We start from the raw sequence: 19,622 nt of genomic DNA, 5'->3' as shown, positions 1-19,622 counted from the left end.
GTGTCAGGCTCTGTGCTGACAGCTCAGAGCCTGGAGCCTACTTCAGATTCTGTGTCTCCCCCGCTCTCTACCCCTCCCCTGCTCACGCTTTGTGTCTCTCTGTCTCTCAATAATAAATAAACGTTTAAAAAATTTTTAAATAATAATAATGACACGTATTACACAGCAGGACTTCTCTTATATTAACTCATAACTCTCTTAACAATCCATAATATTATCCCCATTTTACAGATGAGGAAATTGAGGCACAGAGAGGTTGGGTAGCTTGCTGCGTTTCACACAACTAGTCCTGGCAGAGGTGGGATTTGAACTCGGGCAGTCTGGCTACAAATCCTGTGCCCTCAATCACGGCTGTCCTCTACTTTTTATTTACAACCATAGTGAATTACCTTCGGGCCAGGAAAAAAGATGGCCAGACTTAAAGATTAAATGAGCATTAGAGCTGCATTAAGTAACTTTTCAGGAGGACCAAGTCTTGCTTTCTGGAGTTGGAGTGGTTTTGCTCCAAGCTGATTTCATCCCCAAAAGGGAACTCATTGGGATGCTGCATGGGGAAGGAGAAAAAAGAACACGGAATGTCCCTCGTCAGCCTAGGCCTCGCCATAGCAGAGAAGTCCATGCCATTCCCACGGAGGACCCCCGGACCACTGGTGGGACAGCCGCTGTTTTATAGAATGCTCCAGCAACCTCAGAGGAGAAAAATGCTGAGGACATCATACACCTCTGGGGATACTGGCCTCATGGTAACGCACGTGGAAGACTTCCCGGAGCACATCTCCCAGTAGTCTAGATGCGAATGGTTTGTGAACTAGATGCCCTGGGTTGGGCAATGTGGATTCGTATCCCTGGGCTTCCTGATGGAAGTCTCTGAGATCCTGTAGAGATAGCTGGTGAAAAACCGCCTGGTATGCCAACTCCAAACATTCCTGCTCCAACTTCTGGGTATGACCTGTCTCTATAGGGGTCAACTTCTCCTCTAAAGAGGGGAACGTTCCATTCTGCCAAGGGTTCTCCTCAGAGAAATCTCATCTGCGGCCGCCATTCCACATTTCCAGACTTCTTTTATTTTGATAAACATCTGCCAAATGTCTGTCCTCATATTGCTGTTTTCCACAAAGAATCACAGGCACTGTGTCTCAGCCTCCTCGAAACCAACCACGGGCAATGCTTCCTTACCCTACCTCCTCTCCATCTTGAATAGACCAGGAAGCTTTTGCGGGGCCGCTCTTTCTAGGGTTTCTATAAAGAAGTCATAAATAGTGCTTTTTGCACACACTACTTGCCCCTGCCCCTTCATTCTGAGGCAGAAATCACTGTACTGGGCAATTACTACCACGGTATGGTCTTTAGATACCCTAAGATTTTCCCCCGGGATACTCACTGTTTATTCCGACTCTACCTCTATCTGGGATATCCCACAGCTCAGAATTAGTTGAGCCAATATTAAAAGTAGCATGCTAGGGGCGCCTGGGTGGCGCAGTCGGTTGAGCGTCCGACTTCAGCCAGGTCACGATCTCGCGCTCCGTGAGTTCAAGCCCCGCGTCAGGCTCTGGGCTGATGGCTCAGAGCCTGGAGCCTGTTTCCGATTCTGTGTCTCCCTCTCTCTCTGCCCCTCCCCCGTTCATGCTCTGTCTCTCTCTGTCCCAAAAATAAATAAACATTTAAAAAAAAAAAAAATTAAAAAAAAAAAAAAAAGTAGCATGCTATACAACCCAGCCTAGCTGGTCTCATTTTATAAACGTCACACCATTTATAAAAGTGCTTTGGGTGCATCAAAAAGTTCCAGCAAGAGCCAACTCGGAAGGGCCCCATGTTTTGTGTAATGCTCAGTTGTCACTACCTTGAAGTTCTTGATAATTTTTGAGCAAGGAGCCGCACATTTTCATTTTGCAATAATCCCGCAAATTATGTAGCTGGTCCTGACGCTCCCTGCTACTCTACTCTCCCCCTTTCCTCCCCACCCCAACCCCACTCCAACCTGCTCCATGTTTCTGGAGCAGAGAGGTTTGGTTCACAGTAGAACATTGAGGTTTGGTTCTTGAAGCTTTTACGTGATATTTATTATTTCCCTTTTTTCTAAAGAGGAGTCTTAGGCCAGCGACATCCCTGTAACATACAAAGATCATCATCCTAGTTCTGCAGGTGAAACAGAGAGAGATGTATGGCTTTAGCCACAGCCCCAGAGCTAGGTAGGGAGACCTCCAACCCTAGGACCTGTATTTTGTAAAGCGGTTGAACTAAACAGTCCCTACGGATGGTCTGTAGAGCAAAGCATTATCGTGGTCCTCTAGCATCAAGAGACAGGCAAGCAGCATTTTCCAGAAGGCTGAGGGTTCCAGGCCTATGGGCCAGCCATATTTGTGAATCTAGCTTGCAACGTACTGCCTGACAAGAAAGCATAATTCTTATGTCTACAAGGGGACCTTGAGACGAGGAATCTGGAAGTGAGTGGTTGTCCCGGAGGCAAACTCCCTAAAAGATAAAAGAGGAATTTGTAGCTGCCACACTATTTTGAGATCACGAAGGGTCGGTCAGAGTGAGAAGGCAGCATTTCAAAGTGTGCTGATGATATAGGCCTGGAAAGTCCCTGAGTCAAGGACTGCCAGAGACAGGACTGTGTCCTCTGACAAACACTGTGGTGAGATTTGGAGCAAGTGATTTAATCCCCCTGGTTCCCCTTTTCTTTTTTTATAAAGGTGAGCTCCCCTTTTCTAAACTGTAATACCTATTAGCACTGACTGCCTAGGGTTAAGAAGGAATAAACTGGTTTTTACAGTAAAAGCGGGGAGAACACTTCTTGGCACATTGTAGCACTCAAGAAGTGATGCTCGTTATTAGGAGGAGGAGGAGCCCTCCCAACTAAAACAGTGGGTACAGTTCAAGACCTCAAGTTTTCTTCAGCCATTTCCTTTCCGGCTTTGCCCCACTGGATCCCAGTGGCCTCATATTCACACATGTTCTTTCAAGATGGCGTCCTGGATCCTGGGAAGCCGAGAGGCTAATAACTGGAATGCTGGAGGGAGAAACAGGACACCACCTATGAAGTGTTCTTGCTAAAAAAATCCAAAACACGGGCTCTGGGCAGCCCATATACAGAAAATCTAGGGGACAGAACTTCCACAACTATATAAACTATAGGACTGCATTCAGTAAGATCCATACTGTGGCAAATTCTATAGGGCAAGTAACTTTGCTTCTTCAAGCAGCAATAACAAACAAAATGCTAGAAAAAAAAAATAGAGGAAGATACCTATAGATTAAAACAATCGTAAGAGACCTATCAACCATTTACAATATATGAACTTTATTTGTATCCCAATTCAAACAAATTTTTTTCATGTAGAAGATAATCAGGGAAATATAAACACTGACCAAATAGTAGATTATACTAAGGATTATTGAATTAGCGTCGAAAAGTGTTAGGTTTCGTGGTCAAAAGATTAACGGTTTCATGGTTAATGTTTTTGGAAGAATCTCTGTCTTATGGAAATACAAAATGAAATACATACACTCGCGATGTCTGGGATTTGCTTCAGAAGAATCCAGGAAGAGGAGGGGATCGAGATAAAGCAAATTGGCCAGGAGTTTGGTAAGTAATAAAGCGGGGCACCTGCTATTTATGTGTTTTTATTACAGTATTCTTGGTACTCTTCTATGTAGTGAAATATTCTACAATAAAAAGGAAAAGGAAACCCAGTTGAGTCTGTGGGTTTGGTGAAGTGGTGGTCCCCTGAGGAAAGATTCTTCCCCGGGGTAAGACTATTGCCATGGAAAGGTTTGGGGAGTTACTCACCTCTTCTGTTTTGTTATCTGTGAAGTGGGGATTGGATAATAACACGTGCCTCATGGGGCTGCTATGAATATTGAATAACTAAGATATAAGTAAAGCGTATACGACATGGCCTGAGTAACAAGGTAAGTACCGTAGGACGTTTGCTATTATTACAGCATATTAACCAGCCTGCAGTGCTTCACCACATCAACCAGAACTAAGTCTCCACAGAACTCCACACCTCACCAAGTGCCTTCACAGACACCACCTTTTTTGAGCTTCACAACTGCCCCTGGAGAGAAACACTGGTCTCATTCCCATTGGGCAGATGGGAAAACTAAGGCTCGGTTCATGGTGATGAAAGCCAGGTAATGGCCAAACCTGCACCAGGGTCAGGTGTGCTGACTCCATCCCACGGCCTCTCCAATGTAACAAGGCTGCCCCTTGGGGATGAGTCAGAGGATAAGATTAGATACTCAGTTTTACGTAATCAAAAGCTCGATGTTGTTTCCGCATGTTGCAAGACATTGGTCTCTGCATGTCTCTGCATGTTGTTGTCCCCTTTCCCTGGCTGGGGAAGGCTGATCACACTCATTTGGAGCGGACGGATGACTCATAGCCCCAGCCTGGGCTGGAGGAGGCCACGGACCTTAGGCAGCCCCTCCAGGTAGAGTTTGGCCAGCCAGGCCTCCGTCCTGTGGTCAAGGAGCTTGTCACCGGCTGGGTCTAAGCATGGGTCTGCCAACAGGGCTAAGGAAATATAGCAGACAGGAGCCACCCCGAGGCCGTAACTCAGGAAGGAGACTTCCTCTGATCTCGAGGGGGTAAGGGGCAGGCAAGTGGGTCCCAAAACACTAGTCCAAGGTTTCAAAACTAGCTTCTCTCAAAGGGAGAAATCCTCGGGCAGCCGTATGGTTGATCCTGTTAGTGATTTCTTCCAAGAACAGGCCTGGAGGCTCTGGGCTCTTTGAATATACATTAATAATAATAATGAAGCCTGCCATTTATTGAATGCTGGCATCGTGCCAAGCACCACAGACATATTTCTCATTCAGACATTCTTCATTTACAATACACTGTGGAGCAGGTATTTGTTTTTATTCAAACAAGGCAGAAGTTTAATTTTTTTTTAATCTTTATTTTTGAGAGCGAGAGAGCGCGCACGCGCGCGCATGGGGGAGGGGCAGAGAGAGGGAGGGAGACACAGAATCCGAAGCAGGCTCCAGGCTCTGAGCTGTCAGCACAGAGCCCGACACGGGGCTCGAACCCACGGACCGTGAGATCGTGACCTGAGTCGAAGTGGGACACCTAATCGACAAAGCCACCCAGGTGCCCCTATATTTAATCCACCATATACGTGCACACCTACTCATGCATTTGGCATATATATATATATATATATATATAAAACCCCACAGCTCATTGTTTTTATGAAAATAGGATCATACCTTATTCAGCAACTTTTTTTATATATTCATCTATCTTGTTTCCAACCCTGTGCATATAAACATGTGAGAGACCAGAAGGAAACCTGGAATAAGCAAGAAAGGTTACTGGATGTCTCTAAGAGAAAAGTACATATTGTTCAGAGCACACCCTTTGAACCTCTGAGTTCATTCTGCAGCTCTGTAAGTGGTAGGGGACAGAGGGCACACAGCGGTTCTTGACTGTGGACACACAAATGAGCCAGGCAACCTTCCTCTGTGCAAGCAAGGCCAGTTCATTGTGTCCATTGGAAAATGCATTTCAAGTTTTCTCACCTACACGTGTCTGTTTTTTGGGTTCTCCTTTGACCCAATTGTAACATCTCTCTAGTTCACTCAATGGTAAGCGAAAATCTTTCACGGGTGTTCGTTGTCTGTTTGAGAGCTGTAATTTTACATCCCTTGGAAATCCTCTTTCCACAGCAGGCATTACTTTTATTGTAGAGATGGGGAAATTGACGTTTAGTAAAATAAGCCAATGCTCAAGGTAACACTGTTGGTAAATAGCAGAATTTGGATTCAAAGCAACCGTGCAGTCCTGCCTGGATGGATAACTTTAAAGGAGCAAGTACTAGCTACACGCCAGGTACCAGTCTAGGTATTTTAGATGTGCTAACTCATTGAACCCTCCCTGTAACCTATGAAGCGACTGTGGCCTTGTTATCGCCACCCCACACCCCATAGAAAGAAAAGCAAGCTGTGCACAGAGAGGTCAAGCGGCCAAAGTGGGATACAGAGCCGGGCACCAGAGCTAACGCTCTTAGCCGCTACGTGTCCCTCCCAGCTCCTCTCTCTATCTGTGTTCTGGTAAACTGAAGCCACCCCAGTCAGTCATTTGGATGATTATCGGTAAAATAACACTGCCATGGAATTTCGGTCTTGAAAGAAGCTAGAGGCAGGTGTATTCATTTCCCATGGCTGCCGTATTGAAGTGCCCAAAACTGGGTGGCTTAAAACAACAGGAATATATTCCTTCACGATTCTGGAGCCTGGAAGTCTGAAACCAAGGTGTTGGCCGAGGCACACTCCCTCCGATGGCTCTAGGAGAGAATCTTTCCTTGCTTCTGCTAGCTTCTCGCGTGTGCCCAGAATCCTCGGCGTTCTTTGGCTTATAGATGCATCCTTCCAATCCTCTGTCTTCACATGGCGTTCTCCTTGGGTGCCGCTGTGTCTCCACAGCATCTTCCCTCTGTGCCCATCTGTCTGTGTGTCCCCATTTCCCTTCTTATAAGGATACCAGTTGGGTTGAATGAGGGCCTGCCTATAGTCTTCACCTTAACTTGGTTAAATCTGCAAAGACCCTATTTCCAAATCAGGTCACATTCCCAGGTACTGAGGGTTAAGATTTCAATGTATCTCTTTTGTTGGGGTTGAAGGGATACAATTCAGCCCGCAACAGGCACCACACTGGAGGTTACCCCTCCTAAAGTGTCTCCGCACCATGCTAGTCGCACGAGAAGCTCTATAGCGAAAAGGTTCCTGTGGTCTCACAAATGAGGAAAAGCCACACCCTGCATGTAGATTTCCCTGCGGTGATCCTTAGGGAAATTCACACACCTCACATGACCCTAAGACCACTGAGGCCTAGTCTCGCATTGTGACCCTGCAATTTCTTGAATGTGTGACCTTGGGCAATTTATTTTCCTGTCTGGCCTTCAGTGTGCTCATCGGTAAAATGGGAGTGAAAATTCCTAGTTGGTTACTTACGGTAGGTTGACCAGTATCACAAACAGACCCCAAAAAGTATAATGACTTGGAAATAATAGGATATGTTTCTTTCTTGCTCAGGACTGAGCAAGGAACATGCTGGCCGGGTAGTCTTTCTCCACACAGGCATTCTGGAACCATTTTACATCTGTGGCTTCCAAGGGCATCTGGGGGTGGTCCCCGTCCCTCCCCCTCCCACCCTTGGGGGCAAGGTAGAGGGCTTGGAGAGTGCTTCTGGGGAGCTTTTCACGGGGCCGGGCTCTGTATGGAGCAGCTCACTTCTGTTCCTGTGCCACTGGTCAGAACCCAGTGCTGTGACCGCCACTAACTGTAGAGGGGGGTGGAGGACGGGGTTCCTGGAGGAGCGGGTTATTTCCCAGCAGGACCTCAGCCCTGAAGAAACGGCAGGAGGAACTTCTGGCTGAAAATGAGCCATCTCTGACACCCTTACCTCGCAGGTGCATTCTGAGGATTAAGCGCCGCTTTTGACATATGCAAAGTCCTTAGCATCACACACAACTAAACAAAAGGCAACAGTTTAAAAATGAAAAGGAGACGAAGAGGAAGCCCCTTGAGAGATGGAATAAGAGACCAGCCCTGGGGCGCAACAGAAGTGTGGGACCCTCCTCGCTGCTCTTCCCAAGGCATCCCAGGGGCTGCTGGCCGGTGTGTGGCAGGGAAAGGGGAGCAGAGGCCCTCGGGGTGTCATTCAGCCCCGAGCAGCTCCCCCCTCCTCCCCCCCCCCCCCGTTTCCTTTCCCACCAGATGGAGAAGCGTGTGCTCCAGAGTCTTGACAGCCTCAAGGCTTCCTGGCGGTGGCCCCCAGGACTGCAAACCCCACCTTCCTGTCTTTGCGGAGCCAGCTGAGGGGTGGGCAGCACGCCAGGCCCCCGCGGCAGCCCCTGGAGCACACGCCAGTTGCAGACTCTCAGGATGCTGGAGGGAGGGAACGGGCTCTCACCAGATCACCGCAGCCACGGCCTCACTTGCAAAGGACTCCAGACACCCACAGCCCGTGCTTCGTCCCCCTCCCGGCTTCCCCCGCTACCTGGCCACACAGCACAGATGAGAAGTGACCATCTCCAGACCTCCCGCCCTCCGGACTCCATTGGTCCTCAAGGTGCCTCAAAGAATGCACCTTTTCATTTTAAGTCCGCATTGATTATTAAGCTGTACCTCACATCACGTCCCCAACCCCTCAACATGAACGCGGTTCCAACAGATGTCCCCCACAGCCCCTCCCCACCTTTCTCGAATGTAAATAAGCTTCTCAAGCTGCCATCCGTATATACACACAACTCTGCTTTCGGCTCTTCCCGCTCTGCTTTGTATACACTTTCCCATGGATCTGGGTCATCGTGGTGTTGAGTATCTCACAGGGCTGCAAAAAAATATGGACGACGTATTTTGCTTGAGACTCTTAATACCCAGAACATCTGGGTGATGATGCTCAGACAACTGGACAGATTCTTGCTGATGCTGCAAGTCTCCAAGTGCAAGTTCCCTTGCAGGCAGAAAATGCTGGATTTTGCATCTGTTCGCAAGAACATGGGTTTGCTCAAGCCCAGTGGACCATGGGGTGTGACAGTGATTTCTTCCTTGCAAGTGGCATGACCTCCAGGAGTTGCCGTTGGCCGCCGTCGCGAGTACCGTCCAAATTTATTGGCTTTGATGCCCGCCCGGTTCCCTGTGTAAATTAAAATGTGACATTATTACACCCTCCAACAGCCCACTGGTGACCTTTAGCACACTCCCCCCTCCGCAGCCATTATTCAGCATAATTTGACTGGTTGGAGGCAAGTTGGGGGAGTGGGGAGGGCTGGGAGGGGGCAGGGACAGGCAGAGTCCAAATTAGAAACAGATTTAAAGAGCATTTGCAGGGAATTAGGCAGTGGGCCAGGAGTGCTTGCTGGCAGCATGTGTAACCCCTCTTTAGGGACTGTCAGCTCCTCCTAGGTTTCCACAGCGGATGTGTCCCGGCCAGAGCGCAGCTGGGTTTCAGTTGTCAAATCCACAGCCAAGACATCTGAGAAGGAGGCGGAGTGCCTGTGTGCACACGTGTGTACGCGCCCAGGCCACACTCACACACACACACACTCACGGCCCCGAGGACACTCCCAGCACAGTCCCACACACGCACACCTACAAAGGTTCACGCTGAGTTGTCCACGCACTCCCGACACGACAGACAGATGCAGGTGCACGCGAAGAGAATCAGGACAGACACACACACTGACGTGTGTGCTCACAGACTTGGGCTGTGCCCCTGCCAACACCTCCTAAGAGGAGTCCCAGAGCAGGTTTATCAATCCACGCCCCCTTGCCCCTCCCCAGAATGTCTGTGTGACGTTGGCTTAGCCCTTCAACCTCGCTGAGCTTCTGTATCTTCGACTATAAAGTGAAAGAAGGCAGCAGTGACCGTTGGAGTGAGATCATAAAGGTGAACACCCAGGTAAACCATGCAGTGGCATTCAGGTGTGAAACATGGTGAGGACAGGGGTGGTGGTGACAGTGATGAAAAGAACAAGCCCTTGGTCCACATCCTCTCTAGAGGGAGCATAAAGAGCTCACTGACTTGATGCTTACATTGTTATAAAAGAGTGAGAAGAGCTTTGCATCATGTGGGGAAAGGGGCAGAGAAAGACCAAGAGCCCCTGCGGCTGGAGGAGGGCAGGATGCACCATGCCCCGTGCCCGGCATGCACCTCTCTGTGGCTCTCCGCTGCCTGGGAGGCCTGGCCATGGGCTTGTGCATCAGGATTCTCTGCTCTCCTATCTCCCTCCCTCCGTGTGCCTGCTGTTCCCACCAAGGTCCTTCACATCAGCTCGTCCTGCATCCACACCCTTGGTGAGGAAGATCTTCCCTTCTCTCCTCTCCTTCCTTACCCTTGGGGTTCTCCTCTCCAGCCACCCTCATTCCCAGAGCCCCACCCACCTTGAGTCCCTCCAGGTTCTGATCAACCTCACCTGCCTGTTCCTAGAAACCTACTATGTACCAACAGGTCTTCGTTCTGGGTGCTGCGGGGCTGGGAGGGGGTGGTAAGACATGAATTAGATGTCACCCCTGCCCCACAGGGTTCACAGCCCAGCACAGAACACAATAGAGACCCAGTCAGCAAATGTCAGAAGAGGGCACAGCACTAGATAGACCCTGGGAGATCAAAAAACACCAAAGCACACCCTACTGTGCGGGACAGGACACTCTACACCAAGTGACCCAAAGTAGGGCAAGAACCAGAATGGGTGACGCCAGTTCCTGAAAACAAACTTCCATATGGAGCTGGTCCCAAGACTCATAGCCCCACTGCACATCAGATTTCCCCTGTGCCAAAATCCAGACGGATTGGGCGGTGGTGATAGGGGAGGGACTAGAGACATAAGGGTGGCAAGGTGTTAGGCACAGCAGCAGGCTTTTCTAGACCTTCATTTAGTCAATAAATATTTAAGGAGCACCTCCTACGTGTGAAGTGCTGGGGACGCAATGATAAGTAAGACACAGACCCTGATTCGAGGAGCTCAGTGTCCAGAAAGAGAACACTTAGTGCACAAACAAGCAATGCCAGTGCAGGGGGATATGTGGTCTAGAGGAACGGGCTGGGCGTGTGGGGCTCTGGGGCACGGAGGAGCCATCTCATTCAGACAGGACGACGAGAGAAGGCTCCCAGAGGGGTGGGCACACAGGGGGCCAGAAGGAGTTCGGATGGGTGCCAGGTGAAGAGGGAGCTGGAGCGAGCGCAGAGTGAGACCAGAGAGATCATCGTGGAAGGTCTAAGCGGCTCACTCACTCTCTCATTCACTGATTCAACAAGTATTATCAGCAGCCAGGTGTCAGGCCCTATGCTGGGTGCCGAGACTGTGATAGGGAGCTAGACTGGCACAGGAGGGCTGAGCTGAGGTTGTAGCAGTGTGGTCGGAGAGGAATCTATAGCTTTGAGAAACTGACCATCAGCTTTACTTGGATGGTGGTGGAGAGGGAGGAGGAATGAGTTAAGGTGATTCTCAGGTTCCTAGCTCGGTGCTGAGTGGGAGATGCCCTTCTGTGCAGGGGGAAAGGGACACACACAGGGAAGCAGCTGAGGAACTGGGGAAATGATGCGTCTGCACTGGTCTTGCCCGTTTGCAGGGCCAATGAGACAGTGGCAATACTCAGCACCTAACTCGGGCTGGTCGCCACCCAGACGGGAGTAAAGCCCCAGCTGAACATACGGGGAGCATCGGAGAAGGTGGCAAGAGATTAGCCAGTTGTCTGGGGCCCAGCTCAGAAGGGTAGGGTTTCAGACGGTGTTCTAGTCCCAGAGTTGAACTAGAGTGCTAAAGGCAAAACGTCAGTTCATTCCAGGTCTTCAGCTATTGGGATTGTGCTACCAAAACAAGCGCCAGCCCCCTCCGGTCGAGGAGCTCTCTGGATGCAGTCAGCATGGCTTAGGAAGCTGGGGAAGGAGCCGGCACCCACACGGTACAGTCTTTCATGTGTTAGGTCTGTTCCCCACAGCACTCAGCACAGAGCTGGGCAGATAGTAAGTGCTCAATAAATACTCTGCTAGGAGCAAGTAGACACGTAGCAGAAAGCAGGAGTCTCACAGTGACGAATGCAGCACTGACCTCAACTGGGCCCCTCCCTGCGGGGTCTTTTGGTCACATTAGGAGAAAGCCCCATTTGCTTCTCATCCTCCATAAAGATGGCAGCTTTTAGTGCCTACCTCTACCCTTCTGGAGCAGAGGTCAGAGACTTGAAGCTGACACCCTTTGAAACCTCAGACGTTAGCCCTGCAATCGGATTCCCTAAAATACTGCCACTTTGATGAAGTCCAGGCTGGCTTGCTTAAAATAAATACCCAGACATCACAAATCAAACTGAGATTTAGGACCTGGAATAAAGGAGAAGAAACAGCCAACCCAAGACATCAGAAGAGCGTTTCAGTGCGAACGCTCACCTCCCTTGGACCAGGCCTCGTTTGAGTAGGTCAGTTTCAAACGTTTGCACCGAAGGATGACTGTTTAATCAGCAGAAAGGACAACGTGGAAACCTGGAGTGACAGGATCCTAATTTTTTTTTTTTTTTTCCTACTAAAAAGCTAAAAAGCAGCTGGGCGTTCACGGTTTGGGAGGCACCTCACCCAACTGCAATTGCCAGACAGAGGTACGGATCATCAGTGCCAGCAGGGCCCTGTTCAAAAGCATCCCCTCCTCCATGGCGGTGACCTCTCCGAAGCTTCCAGCTAGCTGCTCCTGCAATTCACTAGTGTCCTGGGCACAGGGCCAGTGCGTTTCCTTTAATCCCAGCGCCACCCTTAGTGACATGGCTCAGTGGACCCCTAGGGCTGCAGAAGAGGCAGCTGAGAGGGAGGGCCTCGGAGCCAAGATCTCCAGCTCCGTGGGCAAAGCTGAGTCCGACTCCACCTCTGAAGTTGTCCCTCATCTGTGCTGTGGATGCGAACTGTGAGCGAACTCCACCCCATCTGCCTAATTTCTCTTTTGAAACATTTTATTTATTTTTAATTGTTTCAGTGTTTATTTGTTTTTGAGAGAGAGAGCGCGCACGAGTTGGGGAGCGGGGCAGAGAGGGAGACACAGAATCCGAACCATCAGCACAGAGCCCGACGCGGGGCCCGAACCCACGAACTGTGAGATCATGACCTGAGCTGAAGTCGGACGCTTAAGCGACTGAGCCACCCAGGCGCCCCATCTGTATTTCTCCTCAAATAGAAAAATATCTGGTTTCTTGTCACGCCTGTCACTCTCTGAGGAGCAGACTTCTCTAGAGTAAATTATATGTATGCTGTGTAAACAAAAAAGGTATTAGAGAAATGCCAATATACAGAGGCAGGGGTTCAATCAAATAAATATACCATACTTCTGGTTCCCAGATAGTGAAACTTTGGCTCAAATTTATTCTAAGATAAAACCTGATCCTGTAAAATATACTCTAATGAATACATCACACAGAGTATTTGTTTTTCAAAATGAGGAAAAATAGATTCTCTTATCAAATACTTGGGGTTTGCAATAGATTTGTATTAAAATAGGAAACTTAATATTTTTTCAGTTCCTGAACAGTAAAAGCAGTGGGAAAAGCATGGGAAAAAAACGAATCACAAAACATCTCTCTTCCCAGATGCCGGGTCAGGAATACCTCCCCTGGAACCTGAGATGATGAAGTTGTCACAGAGATATAAAATATGAGAAAAATATAAACAACGACGAAATAGACCAAATGTGGCCTCTCCTAAAATGAAGTGAGCAGTTGGGCCTGTGCTGCATGCCCGAAGGGTGTGTGGTCCCTGCCTGGCCGAGAGTAGAAGCAGCCGCCACCAGCCGGTGGCCGCCACCGGGATGGGAGTGGGACCGGTGGACTTCCTGCCTTTTGGTCGGACAGGCTGCCTTCCTGAATTACTAGGTCTAGGAAGCGGTGTTGACAGGGGTGGGGGGAGACGGGGGGGAGAAGTCACACGTGTCACCTGAAACCCCCTCCCGGCCTTCCTCCTAGCTGTTTCCGCGCTTCCCCTCCTACAGACCAGTTACCTAATTTGCACCACACGGAGATGGTATCTGGGACCTCTAACGGCTCTGAAATGCCACAGTTCTATAACTCAGATACAAAACCAGTGGTATGTCATCGGAAAAAGCTCAGCCCCGACTCCCAGGTTGCTCGATGTCCTGGGTAATACGCCAAGTGTCGTGGTCAAGGACTCCAACAATGGCTTTCTGTGCTGAACACTCAGCATGTACTCGGCCCATGTGGGCATTACTAGCACCCGCGAGAAGACAGAACACACCCAAAGCACAGTAGCCCCCCCCAAGCAGCCCCTGGGGTGTTCAACCCCCAACCCCAGTCTCTGTCCATCCCACCACACTGGACACTGGACTCTTTCTGGAGGTTCAGGCGAGGCACACGTAAGGGTCCTTCTGCCTCATACCCCCTTCCACTGGCAGCACTGGGAGAAACAGTTACTCCTGACCTTCCGTCTCCCCAGGGGAGGGTGATTTGCCTGACTGGTAAGTCAGGGAGAACCCACGCCTGCCGGATCCTACTCCTCGGCCTCTCAGACCGGGGCTGGGCTGGGCCAGTATATCCAAAAAGTATCATTTCAACATGTGCTCAAGCGTCACATGTGGCTACTGGCCACTGTCCTGGCCAGTGCAACCTTAGAGGCTGACCCACCCACCTCCCGGACTCCGGCTTGAACATTTCCGGGGGCGGAGAGGTCCCCACCTTCTGAATCACTCCAGTTACTTGGTGGGTGCCTCTGGGTGCCAGAAACCTCTTCATATCATGCTGAAATCTGCCTCCCTACAATTCCCCATCTCAGTACAGGCCATGCCTTCTGGACTACCTTTCCCCCACGATGGCTCTTCTGGCGTTTAAAGACAGTGGACGCACCCTCCTTGTTCCCCAGCGTCCGGCTCTTATCAGGGTTAAATGGCCCCTGTTATTTTAGTTCTTCCTCACACGACTTCGTTTCTTGGCTCCTCACGGGCTCATCCTCTATTGGACCCCCGTCTGCCACTGAACTCACGTCTGTCTCTCTGAAAGACAGAATGGGTCACATTCCCCCAGGAAGTTCCTCAGCCTCTTTCAAGTACCCAGATCCCTCTTTCCCGGCTCCTGCCTCCCTGAGTCACTGCCCAACTTCGGTATTGTTTGGTGGGACACAGCTTCTGTTTTTCCTCACTGGAGAACACTATACTTATATCTGCCATGGGCACCTGTTGTTTTTTGACTACCCACTCTCCAATCTGCCTAATTTAGAAGAATCCCAAAATAGGGGAGAGGCACAGCCCCACCCGCTGTGGCGGAGGCCGAAGGGGAATAGACATTCACCCTCCACACTTCAAGGCACCCAGTCTATCACGGGTTCATGCCTGAGCTTTTGAATCCAACAGCGAGGCCTGAAAACAGAGGTTTCCGAGATTTATTTATGATGGTGGTGGCAGTCAAGAGTCCCGAGAAGAGGCAGCAAGTGTCCTGAGGTGGTGGCATCAGGGGAAAGAACCTACTTCTGTTGCCTGCAAACAAGGCCCCGACTGGCAAAAGAACCACAGACAGACGGTGCCCTGTGAACACGGGCTGCGCCTCGGGCAAGTCGTCTTCCCTCCTCGGCCTCTGTTTGAGTGGGTCCATCTGAGCCGCGCCCTTCGTTCCTGAGTGTTTCGCACATTCTTCCTGATGGTTGAGAGATGTGGCCGAAAGTGAAATGGAGAGAGGTCCAGAATATCAGACTGAGCCCTCGCTCCCAGTTCTTCGAAACAGTTCTCCAGAAGTAACTGAGTTCATGGCCTGAGTCCAAGGCCATGCACACTGGATGAAAATGCAAACCTCACCATGGCAGGGATTTTTGTGTCTCCCTGTATTTCCCCACTCCAAATCCACCTGGGGCTCTGAACTCCAAACCGTTTTCCAAACCGAAGCCAAGTTTGAGATGAGAATTCTCGTGCCTTTCTCTGCTATCACCAGGGATGACTGGTCCCATGGCCACCTTGGAGGAGAGCCCCGAGGCCCTGGACGTATGGCGGCAGAGAACAGCACAGGTCTTGGAGTCAGGACAACCTGGGTCCTCACCACAGCTCGAGACCCCTGATGTTGAGGGACCCCGGGCCAATGGCTCCCCTTTGCTGGGTCTCAGGTTTTCCACATGGAAAACAAGGCAGAGAGTGATTTTTGAGGTTCCTCTCAATTCTGATCCTCTGTGACCCTGAACGCCTTACTGTTTTTTCTGCTTCTTTCTGTCTTCGATACTAAAACTTTACAAGTTTCTGAAGGGATAAACAAAATACGATATATCCATACCGTGGAGTATTATTCGGCGGTAAAAAAGAATAAAGTACTGATGCAGGCTCCAGTAAAGACGAACCTTGAGAACATTAGGCTAAAAGAAAGGAGCCAATCACCAAAAACCACATAAGGTATGCTTTTCAGAATAGGCACATTTACAGGGACCTGAAGGAGACTAGTGGTTGCCTAGAGCTAGCAGCGAAGGGGTGCTCACTGACAAGAGACACAGTATTTCTTCTTAGGGTGATGAAAATGTTCTAAAACAGACGAGGGTGATGGTTGCACCACGCTCCGAACTTACACAGTATCTTGAATTTAAAATGAAATATATTTATAATCCAACAATTCTATGTTGTTTGGTTTTTCCGGTTTCTCCTTTGGCCAATTAGCCAAAATTAATAGATCTGTTTGAATGTAACGTCTTTAAAGCTGCCCCTTCTCGAAAGGTCAAATTAGCAGGCTAAAAGGATCCAAGAAAGGAAGGATGGGGTCTGACAAATTCCCGCACTTGAGTGCAGAGAGTTTGCTGGGAGTAGCTTCTCTTGTCTCTGGACTTTTTATTAGACTCTGACACATCCTCATCTGAAGAAGAAATACAGGGGCACCTGGGTGGCTCAGTTGGTTGGGCGTCCGACTTCAACTCTGGTCATGACCTCACGGTCTGTGGGTTCGAGCCCCACATAGGGCTCTGTGCTGACAGCCCAGAACCTGGAGCCTGCTTTGGATTCTGTGTCTCCCTCTCTCTCTGCCCCTCCCCTGCTCATGCTCTCTCTGTCTCAAAGATAAATAAAAACATTTAAAAAAATGTTTTTTTTTTAAAGAAATACGGAAAAGTGCCCACCATACTTGAATGTGCACACCAATCACCTAGGGATCTTATTAAAATACAAATTCTAGGGGCGCCTGGGTGGCTCAGTCGGTTAAGCATCCGACTTCGGCTCAGGTCATGATCTCACAGTTTGTGAGTTTGAGCCCTGCGTCGGGCTCTGTGCTGACAGCTTGGAGCCTGGAGCCTGCTTCGGATTCTGTGTCTCCCTCTCTCTGCCCCTCCCCAGCCCGTGCTCTATCTCTCTCTCTCTCTTAAAAATAAACATTAGGGGCGCCTGGGTGGCACAGTCGGTTAAAGCGTCCGACTTCAACCAGGTCACGATCTCACGGTCTGTGAGTTCGAGCCCCGCGTCGGGCTCTGGGCTGATGGCTCAGAGCCTGGAGCCTGTTTCCAATTCTGTGTCTCCCTCTCTCTCTGCCCCTCGCCCGTTCATGCTCTGTCTCTCTCTGTCCCAAAAATAAATAAACGTTGAAAAAAAAAATAAACATTAAAAAAAATTTTTTTAATAAAATAAAATACAAATTCTAATTTAGTAGGTCTGGGGTGGGGCCCAGAGTCACCATTTCTAACCAGCTCCCCAGTGCTGCCCGTGCTGCTGGCACACTTCAAGTTGCCAGGCTCCGAGGTCGCACAGTCTGGTGTGGCTGTGGGTCACTTGCCTTATGACTGATCGGAACTCAGATACGGTGTGCGTGAACGAGCGAGAGAATGGAAGTGATGTAAGTGGGAAATAGACAGTGGATTTTATAGACTGAGTAACAAAAGAATGTGAAATAATTGTTCTATTGGTTGTTTGTTGAAATAATGTTTTGGATTGTCTATATTAAATAAAATGTATTATTATCTTTTAATTACAAGTTTTATTTGTGGATGATACCAGTAGTCCCCTGCCCCCCACCATTATTCATTCTCTCTTCTTCCTTAATAACAGATTTTCAGCTGGCTCGTGGGGGTCACTGGAAACAAAGACTACATTCCCACTTGAAGAAGGAGAGGAGGAAGAAGAGGAAGAACAAGGGGGGGGGGGGAGGAGGAAGAGGAGGAGAGGAAGAAGAAAACTACATTCCCCAGTTTCCCTTGCAGCTAGGTGGGGCCACATGACCAATCACCACATAGAATGAATGGGAAAGAATCATCTGGCTTCCAAGAGCTTTCTTAAGAAATTACATAGGTGCAGGGTGCTTGGGTGGCTCAATCTGTTTAGCGTCTAACTTTGGCTTAGGTCAGGATCTCGTGGTTTGTGAGTCCAAGCCCCACATTGGGCTCAGCGCTGGTGGAGCCTGCTTGGGATTCTCTCTCTCTCTCCCTCTCTGCCTGCCCCTTCCCCACTTGTGCTCCCTCTCTCAAAATAAATAAATTAACTTAAAAAGAAATTACATAGGTGCATTCTTTCCTCCTTCTCCTTTATTCCTTCTTCCATCCTGCTGCCCAGAATGCAGAGATATTGCCATCTCGGGCCCTGAGTTCAAGGCCATGCACAGTGGATCAAAATGCAAACCTCATGATGGCAGAGATTTTTGTGTCTCCCCATATTTCCCCCCGCTGCTGTAATGCCAGTGCCTAAATGATGCTGGATAAATATTTGCTGACTGACTGATTAAAGAAATGAATGAAGGGACAAGTCTGGGTGTCCGATATACTAGGGAGGTGATTCAGCCCCATACCACCCACCTGGACTTTTACACGAGAGAACCAAACTTATGCCTTGTTTAAACCCAAACCTAATCCTAATCCATACAATATGAAAACATCCTTAACTGATTTATGCCGTGGAAGGTTTACGTGAAATGCTAGGCTAAACCTCAGTAAATCGAATCACATTCTCAATGCTGCGTGATGTTCATCTTTTCAGTGTTGCAGATTAGTCTACACTGCCAAAATGCATTCTTTTGTTTGTGTAGTAAGTTGAGGTTTCAATATTTCAAGTTTCTAAAATTAAGCTATGCCTCTCACAGTGCTTTCTTACTTACAATTCAAAGCATTGTAGAAATCCAACACAGCAATAGTTTTTCCTAACGGCCCTAGAGTACAGGTGAGTTAGCATCAAAAAGAAGCATTTTGTAAGATAACGAGGAGCTAATTTCCTTTCCAGATTAAGGGAAAATCTTCCATCTCGTTCTCTGTCCCTTACACTTCACTGTTTCTAAACCCAACAGGAATTTTACATCAGAGAGGTTAGTAATAGCAGATTTTAAGCAAAAACAAATGTCTTTCTTATTTTTGAAAAAAATCATTTCTTTGCATTTGCCCAAGTTTTCAGCCCTACTGATGTCTGAGAAGAACTGAGCCTTTATACAATGCTCTGCAAAAGAAAACAAAACAAAACAAAACAAAACAAAACAGTCTCTGTAGCTTTGGACAAGACAGCAGAATACTTAATTCTGGTATGCAAACCGGTGAGGATGAAGGTTCCGTCAACACTGTATGGGGCTCCATGTGCTAGTTCCCTATGCTCAGAAGAAAGGATTTCAGGGGCGCCTGGGTGGCGCAGTCGGTTAAGCATCCGACTTAAGCCAGGTCACGATCTCAAGGTCCGGGAGTTCGAGCCCCGCATCAGGCTCTGGGCTGATGGCTCAGAGCCTGGAGCCTGTTTCCGATTCTGTCTCCCTCTCTCTCTGCCCCTCCCCCGTTCATGCTCTGTCTCTCTCTGTCCCAAAAATAAATAAACGTTGAAAAAAAAAAAATTAAGAAGAAAGGATTTCAATAAGCCCTGAGTGGGTAGCAGGTTAGACTAGGGTGGAGAGGAGAGGGGCGAGTAGAGTGGGAAGAAAACCAATACAGACTGGCCCTGGTGTTTGCACTTGGACCCTTCCCAAGGGCAAGGATGAGTTACAATTACCCATCAGCAGGATGGCAAGGACAAGACCCATGTGATTTTTTTTCGCCCTTCCAATTCCCTGGCCTGGAAGCCTCATTCTTCATTCCAGACTCACCAGGCTTTGAAGTTGTAAGGAGGCCATTTATCAGCTGCCGGTCATGTCGGATTCATGCGTGGTCACTCGGGGACAGGTTTTGCTGGAGGTTCCAGCTGCTGGAAGGAGCCCTCTGTTCTGTAACA

The 19,622-nt window shown here is 49.0% G+C and overlaps 1 long non-coding RNA gene across 1 annotated transcript; it reads right to left on the bottom strand.

Annotated features, from left to right (window-relative positions):
- Positions 1-8,243: 8,243 nt before the first annotated feature.
- LOC121035817 (uncharacterized) lies at positions 8,244-19,622 on the bottom strand. The gene is made up of 2 exons (XR_005793090.1): positions 19,498-19,622; positions 8,244-8,650 (listed from the first exon to the last, which is right to left on the bottom strand). It is a non-coding gene; the product is annotated as an uncharacterized LOC121035817 (long non-coding RNA).

Source organism: Herpailurus yagouaroundi, unplaced genomic scaffold, assembly GCF_014898765.1.
Source record: "Herpailurus yagouaroundi ecotype Mexico unplaced genomic scaffold, PumYag 162, whole genome shotgun sequence".
NCBI lineage: Eukaryota > Metazoa > Chordata > Mammalia > Carnivora > Felidae > Herpailurus > Herpailurus yagouaroundi.
This window is presented reverse-complemented; position numbering and strand designations above follow the sequence as displayed.